The sequence below is a fragment of the Vicugna pacos genome, unplaced genomic scaffold (assembly GCF_048564905.1).
Source record: "Vicugna pacos unplaced genomic scaffold, VicPac4 scaffold_114, whole genome shotgun sequence".
NCBI lineage: Eukaryota > Metazoa > Chordata > Mammalia > Artiodactyla > Camelidae > Vicugna > Vicugna pacos.
Window position 1 is genome coordinate 293899 of NW_027328794.1, and position 17131 is coordinate 311029.

The 17131-nt window shown below is 39.5% G+C and overlaps 1 protein-coding gene across 1 annotated transcript in view; it reads left to right on the forward strand.

The window, feature by feature from the left end:
- Positions 1–15619, forward strand: part of LOC140694964 (uncharacterized) — a 91712-nt gene extending 76093 nt beyond the window's left edge. Inside the window, exons 1-2 of the transcript XR_012070618.1 lie at positions 14860–15121; positions 15395–15619. The gene's annotated coding sequence lies outside the window, so the exon portion shown is untranslated. Of the gene's footprint in view, positions 15122–15394 lie in introns of the transcript that reaches the window.
- Positions 15620–17131: the final 1512 nt, after the last annotated feature.

The following is a 17131-nucleotide window of genomic DNA, read 5'->3' on the forward strand; positions in this document are numbered from 1 at the left end:
GGACTTACACGAGGTGCTCATGAATGACCTAGTTTAGTGCTGTCAGTCTGGTGAGGCCTGAGGGGCAGAGATGTCAGAACAGAGCAGTCCTAGCCGGAGCTCGATCCGTGATGGCAGCTGTTATGATCAGTATCACCACTGTTGATTATCAGGTAGTTTATGACTTGGTAATATGAATTCATGAATAATGTTAAAGAACTAGATATCTCAGATCCAGTTTACATAGTCCTCAAAATTTCCTCTGAGAAATAGATGGTATCTTCCCCATCTTAAATCTGAGATGAGTCTCTAAAAAAGTCTGTATTCCTCCATCTTTTTGCTTTAATTCCCCATTTCTTAAAAAACAAAGTTTTTAAATGGAGTTACTGGGGACTGAACTGAGTGCCTCATGCATGCTGAGCACATACTCTCCCACATGAGGTATAACCTCCTCCCTGATTTTTTTTTAATTTACTTTCTTAATTTACGGAGTTTAGAGGCCTCTAATTCTTTTTCTGGAGACTTGTCCATGAACCTGTAAATCTATAATTAATGGACAAAATTTGGTTTATTAAAAAAATCAATAGAATATTGTGCAATCCATCCAAAAAGAAATGCTCATTGACTTAAAATGCTTCTCCTTTAAGGTGATTTCTCCTTTGTGGTCTAGCTTAATTTATTAACAGGCATCCTCATCATCATAATGACCAAACTCGCTGTGAGTGGACACCTACCTAAGGCTAAAATGCTTTCCTCATGTTTTAGTTCATAGCAGGTGTTTGATTGTAGGTATCAGTGTCTCCTTTTTTGCAGCTGAGGGATTGAGAGATGGAGCAGCTTGTCCCAAATTACATGCAGCAGGCTGTGGCTAGCTCGGTGCTGGAACCCAGGCTGCACAGGATGCTTTCTTAATTGCTCCTCTAATCAGCCTCCCGTTAAGTGGTTACCCAAACACCTGTGACTCCATAAATGGCCGAGTTTAGTGATCTCAGCTTGATGATGCCTTCAAAGGAGAGACACCATTGAGAAGGTGAGACAGAGTGGCAGAAATTACAATTGTTTATTTTCACAAATTTATAATTCTCAGGTAATTACTTAAAAAGTTAATTTTATATTTTAGTGCTTTGTAAGCACTAAAAACATAACATTAAAAATAATTATAGTGCAAAAGAGAAGTGGGCTCTGAAAGTCCAAAAACTGCTATTGATGTTACTTGTTTTTCTCTAGTGGCCCTTATTGACAGAAATAATTACAAAGACTGAATTGGTTTTATGTAGTCTTAATATGGAAGAAAAGATTGTCAGTGAATATTGTAAGTAAAGTCTTTACTCTTTTCTTTCCTGTTGATGAATATGTAAGTTGTTTTCATGGCTTAAGTACATTTCCTCATTTGTGAAATTTTAGTAATATTGTTTAATTTGTCTGACTGTGAGAGTTAGACGCCTTGTATACAAAGAACACAAGAGGTGCTTAATAAAAGTGCTGTCACAATGACAGATATTTTAGATTGATCAACTCTGAATACTAAAGAGTGTCGCTTATTTCTGATGCATATTTAATATGTATATGTATGATATATTTGAATATGGTTTAAAGTAACAAGGATTCATTTTTTTTTTGGTGTAGTATGAAGTTTTAATGAAATCTGTATCATTCTAGTGAGACAGGGACTAGTTAAATTGCCTTAATCAGATGACCTTGAAGATTATTTACACAGAATATGTATTGCTACAAATCAGAATTTATGTTGCCGTGTAACCATCCACTCAGATATTTAAATTCGTGGGATTCTGACCAGATCAATTAAGTTTAGTAAAATCCACATTGATCATTTTCAGGGAATAAGCTCCTCTCTTTTGTGATTAAAGAAAATTTTGATTTTTTTCTACACTCTTAACAGGTTTAAAATATCAAAACATTGATTTGACACATTACTTTTTTAATAGAGAGAATAAAGCTCATGCTGTTTTATTATGTAAATAAATATTTTTGTATGTCGACAAACTTGTATGATATCCTGGATCTTTGAGAAGTATTTTGCAAGATATTAGATAACCTACTGTTGGAAAAATACAAACGTGACTTTTATGAAAATAGGCGTAGTACAGATCTGTTGGTTTTTGCTATAGTGCAAGACATGAGGCCTAGGATGCCTTTGCTGCCGATTGCCAGGAGGACACATTCCATGTCTCAGTTTCCCCTCCTGTAAAATGAAGTGGCTGAACTGGATTCTTTCCTCTTCTAAGATGAGTTTCCATGAGCCTATGTCTTCTGTTTATATTCAGGAGTATTAGCAGTATCAAATTAAATACTGAATATCCCTCCCTTCCCCCGAATCAAAGTGCAGTATATGCTACATTTGCTTTTAGTTATCTGATTCTCCTTTCTGATCCTACAGGCAATTTTTGTGTTGCATCTTTCCCGGCAACCTGGAAGGTCATTTTAGCCATAGGTGGCACTGTTGCACCTTCTTACAGTCTTAACATTCCTGTTTGTAAAAGAAGGCTTAAATAACTTTATTTTATTTTGATTTCTTTACTTAATGCTTCAGAAGAGCCCAATGTCTTTTATGTGTGTCTACCTGGAAAAGTTATTCTGCTTATATCTTAGATTTATTCTGTCATCTCACTGTGAACATTTCAGACTTGCTGTGCAAGCAATGGGAAAATCGGGCTTTTCTTCTAGTGTTAGAAACCAGTGAGCCGGGATTTTATAAAACAGCTAGAAGCGGCATCTGGACGACGTTAAAGGTGAAAAGTGTATTGAGTTCCCTGAGTTTTGACCCCGCCGCTGTGTGTTAATTGGTGGTAGGAGATTTGGTACATATACGAAGGGGTGTAGTTTTTTGACATGGGTTTGGTTGCACGTGCTGCCACTGAGCCACGTGAGCCTGAGACAGTTCGTTTTGAGTTTTTCCCTCGTCTGTGAGATGGGGACATTCATATATGAATTGTAGAATTGTGAGAATTAGAAATTATGTGCAGTGTTTACCACAGTGAGTATGTCAAGAGGGCTCTTAAACTTTAGCTGCTGTTTTGTGTGAAGCCATCATTTGGGAGTCTTTGGCAATTACTAAGAAACAGGAAAATAAGAAGAGCTGTTTTTATGATGAAAGATATTTGAGGAGGTTCCATAGTTCCTATACCCATAATTTAGCATCAGCAGAGTCAGGACAGTTACACAGTCGCCCTGAACCAATGTTAAGCCACAGAATTATTTGTTGCTTCATATATTTTGGGGCTTAAGGAGATCCAATACTTATACACATGTTGTCTCCAGCAGCCAACTGAGAGATGACACAAAAGAGTAGACAGGCGATAAATGTCTTCTTTGTTACTGATGAAGCCACGTTCTTCATGAACTTCAAGGCTGTGGGAAAATGCGTGTCATGATACTGTGTCCCAGAAATACAGACTCACCCTGTCCCATGTAGCTCTGGGCCACAGCGAGCCTTCCCTTGAGAGGACATGCCCCTTTCCTGCACAGGGCTTTCCTGCCATGGAGCTGAGCATCCCAGGTGCTTCCCAATGGTGACCAACACTGGAGTGAAAGGAAGGGTTTCACATGCCCCGCTTGTCTCCCCGGACTCACACCTCACTCTGTTAGTGTGATGAGTGCTAGCTGTGGGCCAGGGGCCAGGGGTGTGAAGGGAGAAGCACCCTCCATGGCCCAAAAGAGTGGTTAGGAGGCATCCCCTCCCTCAGTTTAAACAGGTGGTGGGGTGGAACATAAGGGTACTCCCCAATTGTTTATAAAAGGAGAAATAAGGATGTTCTTTGGGACTTAGGCTAGCCAGGAAACACATAAGATGATTAGAGGGGAGACTTGTAAATCACTTTGATATTAAGTTGACATTTGTTGAACACCCAAAATGTGCTACATTCTTTTCTGAGCATTTTACAGAAATGAATCCTTCAATCTTCTCAACAAGCGAGTAAGGAAGGTTTGATTGTTATCCCAGTTTTACAGTGTGGAAATTGAGGCACACAGAGGGTAATTAAGTTGGCAAAATCACAGAACTAGTAATTGGCAGAGCTGGTATTTAAACCCTGGCTGTCTGGTTTTGAGGCTCCCAGAGATGGGCTTTTTGTGTTTAGCGTTATCAGCATCCCTGAATCTTTGTACCTCTGTGCATCAGTTAGCCTATAAAGGACAGGGAAAGGAGAGTTACATGGGTGCTCATAGTCATGTCTTGCCGCTGTCCACGGAGAGTGCACCGTGATTGGCGTTAATTGTCTTCTGGGCAGTAGATCTGTTCGTATAATAGAAATTTAGTTCATTGAGTTAATCTAGAAACCCTTCCTGCTCCGTTTCTGTCCATGCTTGCCATGTGACTGCCTGCCCGTTATCGGGCAGTGGAGGAGAAAATGTACTCATGGTTGAACTCTGATATTTCAGTCTGGTTCATAGATTCACGTCTTCTGTTACATTAATAAGCTAAGTTTCTGGTTTTCTTGCATCAGTGTCTCATGACTTTGGTTAATGTGAAACCAGTCCATGGGAGCCCAGGGGTGATGACGGTATAATTTCTGAGCACGCTGTGGCACTTCTACCCATGCAGACGTGGCTGAAGGATGTCCACCTTCCTCACTGATTTCCCCCAACAGCAGGGTCCTCTCCCACCCCTGGATGTGAGGTTGGGAGCTCTCTGAGTAGGCCAGTCAGAGGCCCAGTTAACCAATCAGAAAATGATGAAATACCTGGAAGTGGGTTTAATAGAAGAAAAGGGCTTCCAGGTAGTCAGATGGGCTGTTCGAGTCCATTTGGTGAAAAGCTGTCCACTGTCTGTGGTTTAGCTGCTTCTTTGCTATTGAAAAGTCTGGAGTAGATGAAGGGATTTTAAAAAGCAGAAAGGAATGATTTCAGGTGGTACGTCCACACTGGTGAGAAGTGATGGATGGCCACCAGTGTGAGGCATAGACAGAGTCTTACAAACTTCATAAAACAGCATTAAAAGCTCTTCCATCTGAGTGCACTTCATATGGGGTCCAGATCATCACTGGTGACGCAGTGAGGGCAAGTAACTGATGATGGCAGAAAGAACATGGACGCATCAAAAAGGTCTCGTTCACGTTCCCTGTTTAAGGGATGCGGCACAGTGTAATATATTTGAGCTGGTTTTTCACTGAAAAATTTTTAGTGTTTTCTGGGACTCCCCAGTACCCCAAGGTTCCATGCAGCTGGGTGTCCCCTCAGTGCAGCACTGTCAGCGCTTGCCCTGGGCTGACGCGGTGTCACACGGAGTAGGACGGTCAGCGTCCCCGGCTCCTCTGAGCTCCGTCTCCTCATCCGCAGAGCCGGGTTTCTCATCCGTGTCTACTTAGTAGGGTTGTTGAGAATCACACGTGAAGCTTCAGGGGTGACTTGGGGTTGTCTCTGTGATTGGCATATAGTGAATATTTGATAGAAACACTTGTTTTTTTAGTATAATTGTAATACCTAGGTTGCAGTGGTTTTTAGTCTGCGTTTTTTTATAACTTTATTCTTATTTTTTTTGTTTTGCAACTTTGTTTATTTATTTTTATTTTTATTTTTTAACATTTTTTATTGATTTATAATCATTTTACAGTGTTGTGTCAAATTCCAGTGTTCAGCACAATTTTTCAGTCATTCATGGAAATATACACACTCATTGTCACATTTTTTTCTCTGTGATTTATCATAACATTTTGTGTATATTTCCCTGTGTTTATTCTTTTTTTTTACATTTTTTATTAATTCATAATCATTTTACAGTGCTGTGTCAAATTCCAGTGTTCAGCACAATTTTTCAGTCATTCATGTACATATACACACTCATGTCACATTTTTTTCTCTGTGATTTATCATAACATTTTGTGTATATTTCCCAGTGCTATACAGTGTAATCTTGTTTATTTATTCTACAATTTTGAAATCCCAGTCTATCCCTTCCCACCCTCTACCACCCCCCCGGTAACCACAAGTCTGTATTCTCGGTCCATGAGTCTATTTCTGTCCTGTATTTATGCTTTGTTTTTGTTTGTTTTTGTTTTTTAGATTCCGCATATGAGCGATCTCATATGGTATTTTTATTTCTCTTTCTGGCTTACTTCACTTAGAATGACATTCTCTAGGAGCATCCATGTTGCTGCAAATGGCATTATGTTGTCGGTTTTTATGGCTGAGAAGTATTCCATTGTATAAATATACCACATCTTCTTTATCCAGTCACCTGTTGATGGACATTTAGGTAGTTTCCATGTTTTGGCTATTGTAAATAGTGCTGCTATGAACATTGGGGTGCAGGTGTCATCCTGAAGTAGTTTTCCTTCTGGGTACAAGCCCAGGAGTGGGATTCCTGGGTCATATGGTAAGTCTATTCCTAGTCTTTTGAGGAATCTCCACACTGTCTTCCATAGTGGCTGCACTATTCTTATTTTTAAATATGCACTTAGTTTATTTATTTTTTTGGAGGTACTGGGGACTGAAGCCAGGACATTGTGCATGCTATGCAGGTGCTCTACAACTGAGTAAAACACACCCTCCTTTTCTGCACTTGAATATAAATATTGCTATACACAAAATAGCTCTTAAACACCATCATGGGACCTAGTCACTGTATAGACAATTGAACACGTATGCTAATTCAATAGGAATAAATGTTGATGAGACATACATTTCTGAATCTGTTAATGTGCTTAAAAACGATCATAGGTAGTGATAAACACGAATCTTTGATCCAGTACTTCTTAGGGTCTGTTTTGCCATCAAGGGAAATTACATTCTACAGAGAAGGCTAATTGGGTCTCTTTGATATTTGGATGGTTTAGCAGATGATGAAGACTTTCAAAAGCTGAAAGTTTTGTATTTTAAATTAACTACAAAGTTATCTTCTACAAGTTGTAAGTACTAAGCTTGTGAAGTGCTCAGTAATCCAGGGGGTATGTGTCTGTGTCTGTGTGAACGTTTGTGTGTGTGATATCAGGAAGATAGAAAGAAGTTCCATATAGACTTCTGATAACTTTCTCCTCCATTTCAAGGTGTAGGCATATATTTACATAAATAAATTGATATTCTTTTGTCATTTGGCATGTTGGGAATAAGACTTTCTCATACTTGTTTCAGAAGGGTTAGGGAGGTTGAGCTTAGGAAATGGGAGGATATAGAGACAGGGAGGTTCTTTAAACTGTGCAGAATGAGAAATAGTAACTTTTCTCTTTTCTTCTAGAGCAAACTGGCACTGAATTGTAACATAATATTACTCAGAATTGCTTTTCTGATCAGATACAAGTACCTCAGATTTTTTAAGGCAACATGAAAGATGAAATATGTTTTAGCATTTATCTTTAAAAGAAGTTTTATTTTTCAAGTAAAAGGTTATAGCCTGTTCTTTCTTCCAGCGGTACAAGAAATTCTCATTGATCTATCTAAATGACCTCTGTGCTTAGATTCTTTGTGTTTTTTTTTCTTTAAGTGCTTGTTTCATTGTGGTTTGAATGAATGTTTAAAATTTCTGGATTTTGATCTTTAGAACATGCTGATTTATCAAAACTGTTAAAAACCTGATTGTTCTCTGCTCCTGGTTTGGTGGGACAACCTACTGATTTCTGTTGTCTGTTCAAGAGGGAAATTCTTCCTCTAGCCTGCAGATCATTAAGTGAATGGTTTGCAGTGTGCCTTTAAAATTATTTGTATGCATTGAGCATGTATGTCCAGTGAAATTTAAATTGACTCATTGTAATGACTTTGCTTTGATTCTGTGGTTTTGATCCTCTCCACAAGAATTTGAATTCTCTGTTGCATTTTGTATACGTGTTCTTAACAGGGGAAGAAATTTTGCATTTTTTACACAGGTGGGTTTTCCTATCCCCTCTGAATGCCTTCTAAAATTGATACATTAAAAATCTGTTATTGCAGTGCATAATTATTTCATAAACTATTTTTTGGCATAATCAGAAACAATGACCAAGAATGATAATAAAAAATACGAAAATCTTCCTTCCTTTGAAGAATAGAAATCAGGTAGTCAGGCTCCCTCATGCTTTGTGCCTGACACACTTACTCTCATGTCATTGTGTATCATGATTCGGAGATGGAGTTGCTTCAGGTTTATAGATTTTTGTTTTAAAATTTGTGTTGAATACTTTCTCCAGACTGATGTTTCCTGTTGGGTTTGTGGAAAGAGTAGAAGGGAAAAAAATGCTTTGTTTTGTTTTCAGGAGGCCTGAGTTGATGAGAAAAGTGTTGAGGGTGGGCTGAGGAAAAGAGTGACACTCCCTCTCCTCCTGGCTGAAATTGATGAACAAAGAAATCAATTAAGTATATCGATATTTGACCAATAGAATTTAGCGAGCCCAAACTGGCTAGAAATGCACAACGGAAATTACTGAATTCAGCTGCAGAATGAGGTGCTTTACCAAGTAGAAGCAGCAGAGAGCAATCAGAAAAATCAGTAATATGATGAGATATAAAAGGAATATTATATCTTTTATTTCTGAAACTTTTCTACGGAAAGTTGTGTAGAGCTAAAATTAAGTTTCAAGCATCAGGGGTTAAGAGAGTGGGTGGTTCCGTAGGATCGTTATTCTCGGATGTGCGTAGACCCTGCTAGAGTGGCTGAAGATGGCAGGAAGAGACCCACATCCAGGATTAGTCATCCTAGGGTGTCCTCCATAATGGTTCCATGTGGGAGCCCATGATTGGGTTAACAAATTATAACACAGCACAGTCGCCTCTGAACTTTAAGAAGAAAAAATATGCTTTGGTACTGCTTTGCAAGCAAGTTCCTGTGCATCTTCACTCCAGTCTCCTTTCCTTAAAAAGCAGAGACAATGCTTTGCTTGTGTAGTTGAGGTTTTAGGTAGCACTCTGCTGGTTGCAAAGCAAGGACCGAGACCCTCAGCTATAAACGCTGGGCTTGTGTGTTGTTAGTCTATTATCCTCAAAACAAAGACCTGGCTGGTCTGGTGGTGTGCTTTGTAATGAACATATCTAAAAGTGTATCTTGTTCCCCTCACCCCATGACTTCCCTAAACATACACTAATCCTTTGTACTCATTGTATATTCTACAATCTCTGCCTCATCCTGTCTTTCCCGAATTTCCTCCTTACTATCTCACAACTGTTAACGAATTTTTCCTTTGATTATGCACAATAAATATGGGAACATTTGAGAGGCTCATGGAGATGGCTCCCTACTCCCTCTCGATTTCTTGACTTTTTCCACAGAGTCTTGAATAATCATTCCGTGTCGGTAAGACTTCTGCCAGCCAGAACCCACAGTTCCAGGTGAGAAGGATGCAGGCTTTATCTCTCCTACCGGAGGCAGAGACAGAAGAGAATTGAGATATGCTCCCCCGTGATCCCTTCCTGCCCCAGGTCTACTGCAGTTCACCTGCAGCCTTCTGGCCTCTGCTCACACTGCCTCTGTCCCAGGACTAAACTCATCCTTTTCTTCCCTTGCCAACATTTCCGGTACCTTTCAGAACTTGGTCTCTTCCCTGCAATTCAACCCTGGCAGATGTGATGGTGGTCAGCGTGCTGGTGGGCAGTCCTTTGGGGACCCCCAGGAGCCATGCTGATTCTCCTGAGTCTATCAATCTGGGTTACAGAACAGTCGAGCACTGAAGGAAGCCCATTCACGTGATGTCAACACAGCATTTCATCACTTTCATTTTATTTTTAAATTTTTGGTGGAGAAAATATTTGTAGCAAACTCTTCCAGATATTCGCCGCCTGCTTTCCTCACCACCATTTCCTTGTTGGCTCTGGTGCTAGTTTTATGAATCAGGATTCTTCTCTGCTCATTTCTGGCAGCAGGGCTTGCCGAATCCTTGATCTGCATTTGAAGCAGAATGCTTCTTCGTGATGTCAAGGTGATTCTCCTATTTCTGAATATTTCGTGTACACTCAGCAACTGTTTCAAGTGAAATGCTCTTGTCCAATTTCGGTTAACTCACATTTGCTGATCTCCTGCTTTCATGCTGAGGGCAGTTTCTTTTTCCTCTAATAAAAGTTAGCAATTTGCATTTACTCTGGAAGGTACTGCCCCGAGATGCTTTTGTTCTTAACAGTTTTAATACAATTCACCCATTAAAATGTACATCGGTTTTTACTCTATGCCCAGAATTGTGCATCCCATTCAATCTTAGAACATTTTCATCCCCCCAACAGGATGCCCCGTATGCATAAGCAGACATTCCCATCTTCCCCATCCTCCCCCAGCCCCAAGGAGCCACTTTTCTCTCTGTGGATTTGCCTGTGCTGGACATTTAATGTAAATCGAGTCACTTCATGTAAGTGGAACCGTCTATTGTGACCGACTACTTTCACACTGAGTAACGTTTTCAATGTTTGTCCATGTTGTGGCCTGAGTCACTATTCTATGCTTTGCTATTGCTGAATAACATTCCACTGTATGGCTGGGCCCCTCTGTTTACCCATTCACCAGGTGATAGGCATTTGGGTTGTTTCTGCTTTTTGGCTGTGATGAGTAATGTCGCCGTGGACACTCATGTGGGATTTTTTATGTGAATATCTGTTTTCAGTTCTCTTTCGTGTGTGCCCAGAGAGCAGAATTGCTGGGTAAGTCAGAAACGAAATGTTCAACTCTCTGAGGCCCTGCCAGGCTGTTTTCCAAAGTGGCCACGCTGTGTTACGTCCTCACCAGCAAGGGCTGTGCGCTCCACTTCCTCTGTGTCCTCATTAGTGCTTGTTACCATTTTTTTTTATTATAACCTATTGTTGTGAGTGTGAAGCGGCTTCTCCTAGTGGTTTTCACTTGATTTTCCTTACAGCTAATGCTATTGAACATCATTTCATTGTGCTTATTGGACATTTCTATGTTTTTCTTGAAAAATACCTTTTCAGAACATTTATTAATTTTTTAATTGAGTTGCCTTTTTATTGTTGAGTTGTAGGGGGTTTTTTTCTTCATTTGGAGATACAAATTCCTTATGAGATAAATGATTTGAAAAAATTTTCTCTAGTGTGTTGTTTTTTCACTTTCTGAATGGTGCCCTTTGAAGCAAAGTTTTAAATTTTGATGAACTCCAATTTATCTCTGTTTTCTTTGTTCCATTTGTTTTGGGGTATTATTTTAAATCTGAAGTATTTTATTTAAGCTTTTATGTATAAAATATCTAAATTTGTAGAAACAGTCTAGGAGATGGGTGCGGTTGTTTTCCCCCGTCTTTGGATAGGAGACTGAGGTGCAGAAAATTTCACTGAAATATCAGTGTCACAGCTACCCAGTGCTGTGGGAGTTCAGACCCCTCATGTTTTTCCCCAGAATATGTGATCTTCACCACCATGCTCCACTACTGCCTGGAATCATTAATGAAAACATCTTTCCTTTTTTGATTTCTTGTTAGTTTGTTTTCTCATTGGGGACCTCATCTCCTTATTTTCCTTTCTGATGTCAGTGTAGATTTATTATAGGGCTCATGTAGGCAGAAGCATTGCTATCAGTTAACTTCTATATTACTCACTCTCCAGTGATGATTGTTGCTAGTTGACCTAATCAAGTCATGCTTAAGTCTTTCCTGCTCATGACACTAAAAACAGTCATGACTTACAGAACGCTCAAAGAAGAAAGTACTTGATTGATTTTATTTTGCTACCCAATCAAACCAATCAAGTAAAAACCCCAGTGTTGACACAGACTATAAGCCCTCCAGAATAGGGTCACTGTCTTCCTTGTGTTTCATTTATTTGGTCACAGTGTCTGGATAGTGCTTTGCTGTCCAGCAGTTTTGTGAGGATACTGTGCTCGTGAATATTTGTAAGCACAGAATTTTGACAACAGACTGTGCTGTTCATTTCACAAGGGAAAAGATAATATAGAAATACTGCTCAGATCTATTTTAAAATTAAGCTTGGAAATTTGAGAAGAATTCAAGAAGCCATACAAAGCTCTTTTTCACTAATTTTAGATCTATCTTAGACACTTTATGGTTACATAGCAGAGTAACTTATCAAGTAGATTTGACAAGAGGAGTGTTATATTGATTATTTGATTTAGTTGAAATATTCTACCAGGGATAAAGTCATAAGTGCCCATAAATGAACAAATATGTTTGTATTTCTATGCAACATGGGAGCAGACTGCATATGTTTCTATATAATATATATGACTGTGTGTTTTAATCTGCCTGTCAGTGTTTTTTATAGTTTTTCAGCAATGTTATAACTTCAGAATTCTTCTAAGTTATTCACTCCCGATATTACTGCAGTTTGTACTGTGTATTCTATCTTATGGATGGGATTCCACTGTCCCCTCAGTGAGGAATTTCCTCTCCTATTCCGTTAGTAGCAGAGTTAAAGGAACTGTGATTTCTAGGCCTTTGCTTTCCATGTGTTTGCAGTTGGCTGTAAATCACGAATTTCCCTTTCTTGAGTTTTCATTTTTCAATAAGAATTTTTAAAATAATTGTTAATATGTTTCACCAGTCTCCCTAGAAACTTGATGTGTTTGTGCTTTTCAGTTTTCAATTTATGAAAATTGTAAATGCACACTTGTTTTTAAGTAGTCCTTTTTCACTAGATATTTGTTTACTTCTTTAGAGTTAAAATAATTTTTTCCCAATGAATGAATCGGTGTTCATGTTTTAAAAGATAACTTACTTTTTATTTTTCTTATTCTAACAGGTATATTTGTTGTACAGAATTTAGAAAATAAGGATAAACAAAATAATAACTTAAAAATGGCCTCTAATCTCACTTGGAGATACAGATGTAAGGTTTGAAATTGAGAATTACAAGTCCTCTCACGTTGTACTTCTCTTTCAAGTACGTTTTGGTTACTGAGACCCTCGAATTCCCATATGAATTGTAGCAGCAGCTAGTCAGTTACTGCAGAGGAGCCCGCTGGGATTGTGATCGAGACCACGTTGTATGTATGCATCGCTCTGGAGAGCACTGCCATCCCAAGAATGCTGTCATCTGATCCAGGAATCTGCGTGGTGTGTCTTTCCAGGTATTTAGGTATTCTTTAATTTTTTTCAGCAATGTGTATGGTTTACATAGTATTATTTTATTTATTTTTTGCCTTTATACTGAGGACAAGTGTGCAAGGTACCAGGATTAGAATTGTATTATAGCCCCGCAACTTGCTGCCACCATGGACGCTGCGGTCTCTCTTTGCCCTTTGTAAAATCTCGCACAAAATAGGACCTAAGTAACTCTCTCTTGAAAGAATGATTATATGATTGCTGGATGATGCTTGAGAGTCCTTGTGATGATGTCTTTTTCCCAGACTTTCCTCTCTTCTTAACTATGCCCTTTCCCTTCCTTTCTTCCAGCCTGGGTTTCAGCGTGCCTGTGGCATTGATTTTTCTTGTCTGTGGTCTCATCCTTTCACTAGTTCATGATAATGTTACATGTGGGCTGTGGAAACTTGCTAGATGTCAAGAAAGAGCAAATCCATTGCATGCTAGATTTTTTAGAGTGTGTTATTGTATTATCGATTGAAATTAAATCAGGCTGACCCATTGAGCCATCCCCTGAGCTCTTTTCGCCTTCCTACAGGTGATACTGCTCTCGTTGCTGCATGTGCCCTTCCCCCAGACTCGGTTTTGGAGTTGAGTAAGTCACCATCACTGGAGCCCTCTCATTAAAAGATGAAGAAAACCTTTGCTCCTTCTCCCTGGTTGGGGACTTGGATGAGATGAGGTAACAGATAAAGAATGGAGCCCCACCTCATTCTGACCACCGCTCTTTCCGTTCATTTCTCCAGGGGAAGGGTACAATTCAAAAATATAAAGATTGTGAGCTAATGAGATAGACAAGACAACCGATCATTTATTAAATATCCTTTCATGCCAGAAACAAATGTATTATACACACAAAAAGCACATAAATTACGGTAGTACTGTGGTTACAAACGTGGGTCCGAGTTCGATTCCTGCTCTGGAGTGACAAGTCCTGTGAGATGGAGAAATGGTAGATCGGCTTAGCCTCTCTTGGACTTGTTTTCTGTCCTGTAGAGATGGGGTTCGCTAGGCATCCCTACCCCGTAGAGGTGCTGTGGGGTGTAAATGACGTGAGTGGGCAGCCCGAGCACACCTGCTCGTTCCTCGTAAGTGCAGGATAGCACAGCTTTTGCGGTGATGCCTTTATGACCACACCGTGTAGACTCTCAGTGCTCCGAAGGGATGCCTTGTGGATTGGAGATGGGATTCTCACTTCTGTAAATACCCAAGAATTGGGTTATTGGGCCTTGCTGATTTGAATCTATTCTTTAGAAAGTACATAATGTAGATATATTTTTCAAACATGCATGCTTTTTATCTTTTATTATTTATACTTCTACCCTCTCATCTCTTGGTGTGACATTTCATGGAATCCAGGAAACAGTCCTAAGCCACCTGCCTCTTCACACTTCTTTGTGGTGGTTTTCTTCCCTGACTAGAAGAGGGTTTTGCATAGGAAATTTTGTTTGCTCCCCTTCTCTTGGAGTCTCCCTGTTTGTCTGCCCATCTCTCACCTGTCCATCTGTCCATTTCTCTACCCACTCATTCTTCTGACTTGTTTCAATAAGCATTTCAGGCAGCTTACAGAAGAACAGATACCAAATAAACAGGTGAGAAAATGGGGCCAATTTCAGACAGTGAGGCTTGCAGTTGAGCCTGTGTGAGATTTGCAGGCGTGAGACACACGCCTCTGCCTTGTGCCTTATAAGATAGACAGCATCAATATGCCTGAGGCTCCCAGCAGACACAGGGAAACAGGGTTTGTGGGAGATGCTTACTGTCTGAGAAATAAATAAGTGGCTTAGGAGAAGCCCAGACTTTCCAACTACTAAGGCTTAGGAGAATATATTGAGTGTCTTCCAAAATCAGATTATTGCATCTTTTCTTTTTCAGACTTTTATGTATAGTTGGTTTACATTCTATACCTGGAAATTTCTCCAAAACTGCTGCCCACGTGAGTCCCATGACTCGGGAATGGGGTGGTTCTGCTCATTGACGGGTGTTGGCCAGAAACGGAAAATGACAGCCTCAAAGGAGCCTGGGATTAAGCAGTTATGTTTTGTCAGTGCTGTAGATTTCAGAAAATACTTTTACCATTTCTCTCCGCCTGAGGAAGCAGCGTGCTCTCTTCCCAGCATCAGGAGCTCAGGGCCACGTGATGGTGGGGGCTGACTGCACTGCCGTCAAAACAGCTGTGCTAGTCACTGCAGGTGTGGTGCTTTCACGTAGTGCATTTCATGTTCTTTAATAGGTTTCAACAGGTAGTTAATTAACTGAGTTAATTAACATTTAATAAATATAATGCTTTGTTGAAAAGACAGTTATAGGCAGAATATAAGTTGTGAACAATATAAAAACTGTTTCAATACTGAAATTTCAGTAGGGAAGATTCAGTTTATCTTATTTCCGCCTCTCTTTAAAAGAGAAAAGAAACAAGACAGAAAAAGCACAGGATGATTTCTGTTCTTCCTCTCGGCTTGCAGGTGCCTTCACCTCCAGTGGCATCCATCCAGACACCAGCACTGACACTGGCCGTGCTCAGAACTGCCTCAGCCCTGAAGACACAACTGACAAATGGAAGGGGGACGCGCCCTGTTACAGCGGGTGCTTTCAATTTTTGAGTCCTTATGTAACTGCGCGGTGTTATTCAGGATCACCCATTCTGCACTGTGTGACGGTGCTTCGGTGTCTCCTAGTTATTTATTTCTGTAAGTACTCATGTATTTTTTCCAATGTGTGTTACTAGACATCTAAAAATGCATTTTTCAGATGAAAAATAATGTGTATTTAATATAAAATTCTGAAAAAAGGGTCAAAGGGTCTATCCTGTTCCCAGTATTCAGAGATAATAATTAACACTTTAAAATCTATTTTCTGTTCTTTTCATCAGTGTGTATTACCTCTGTCATAAAAACCAGCAAGCACTGTGTGCCTGTTTGCTGTGTGGAGACCTCCATTTTCCATTCAGCTTATGACAATTTTTTTACAGTATTCTATCTCTGCTGGCATGATTTTTAATGACCATTATAGCATTCTGTCTTGTGGAGTCCTCGTCCATTTTACTTTGGACTTAAGTAAACTTTTATATTCCAAGTATACTTAATTGAAATTCTGAAAAGAGAACTGTGGTGGTACCGAAAGTCCCCTACTTCCCTTCCCCTTTTTTCCTGAGAGTAAAAACTGCTGACAATGTGGAGTATATATTTCATGACCTTTATGCCTATGTCATATATATATACACATACATAAACGTATATGAGAAATCTATGTATATGTGTGTGTATATATGCTTTATTGAAAAATAAGGCCATACTATATGTTTTCTGCAGCTCGGTTTATTCACTCAGGTATATATCACAGACGTCCTCTCCCTCCAGACTCACCCGGTCCTTTCAGATAGAGTAGAGTGGTCTCCTGATGTGCAGGTTTGGTCTCTTGTGTAAGGACACCTTTCGTGGGAGAGAACAGTGGGCAAGGCCTTGGACCACGCCGAAACACCGGAACTTCAGTGGCCACAGCTCACCGTGATTTACCGCATCATTGTCTTGATGGTGGACACTTAAGTTTTCTCCATTTTCCACTGTCAGAAAGGGTGTCTGACTGGCATCCTTCTTGTACAAACATTCCTGTGATCTTGTATAAGTATTCCTTTAGTTAAGGTTTCTGGAAATTTAGTCCTTGGATGTGACAACTACATAAATCACAGGCTCCTTTCAAGTGAATCTAGAAATTCCTTCTCTTGTGGGGAATGAAAAGATGTAGAATAACTTATGTAACCAATTCTCTATCCGTGGGTATGATTCCACTTCAGCTTTTCTTCCCACCAATGTAAACAGTGCTGTGTAAATTCTCTGATGAGTACATCTATTTGAACTGATTCTTTTTGTAAATGAAACGATTCCTAAAAGTGAAGTTCAGCCTGTGTGTACACACGTTTTCCAGGGTTTACATATCCATTGACATGTCGTCCTCCAAAAGATCGCTCACAGTTTGTTGTCTCAAAGATGGACACTAGCTAGAATATCTTTTAAAAATATTTGCCAATATGACGAGCAAAATGATTTTCATTGTTTTAGTTTGCACTTTATGACCAGTGAGGTATTGAGCATTTTTCACTCATTAGCCATCTGACTTTTAAAAAGTGAATGATCCTTTTTGTCCTTTGCAAATATTTAAGTGAGGGAGCTTCTTGTTGCTTTGTGACAGCTCTATGTATATTA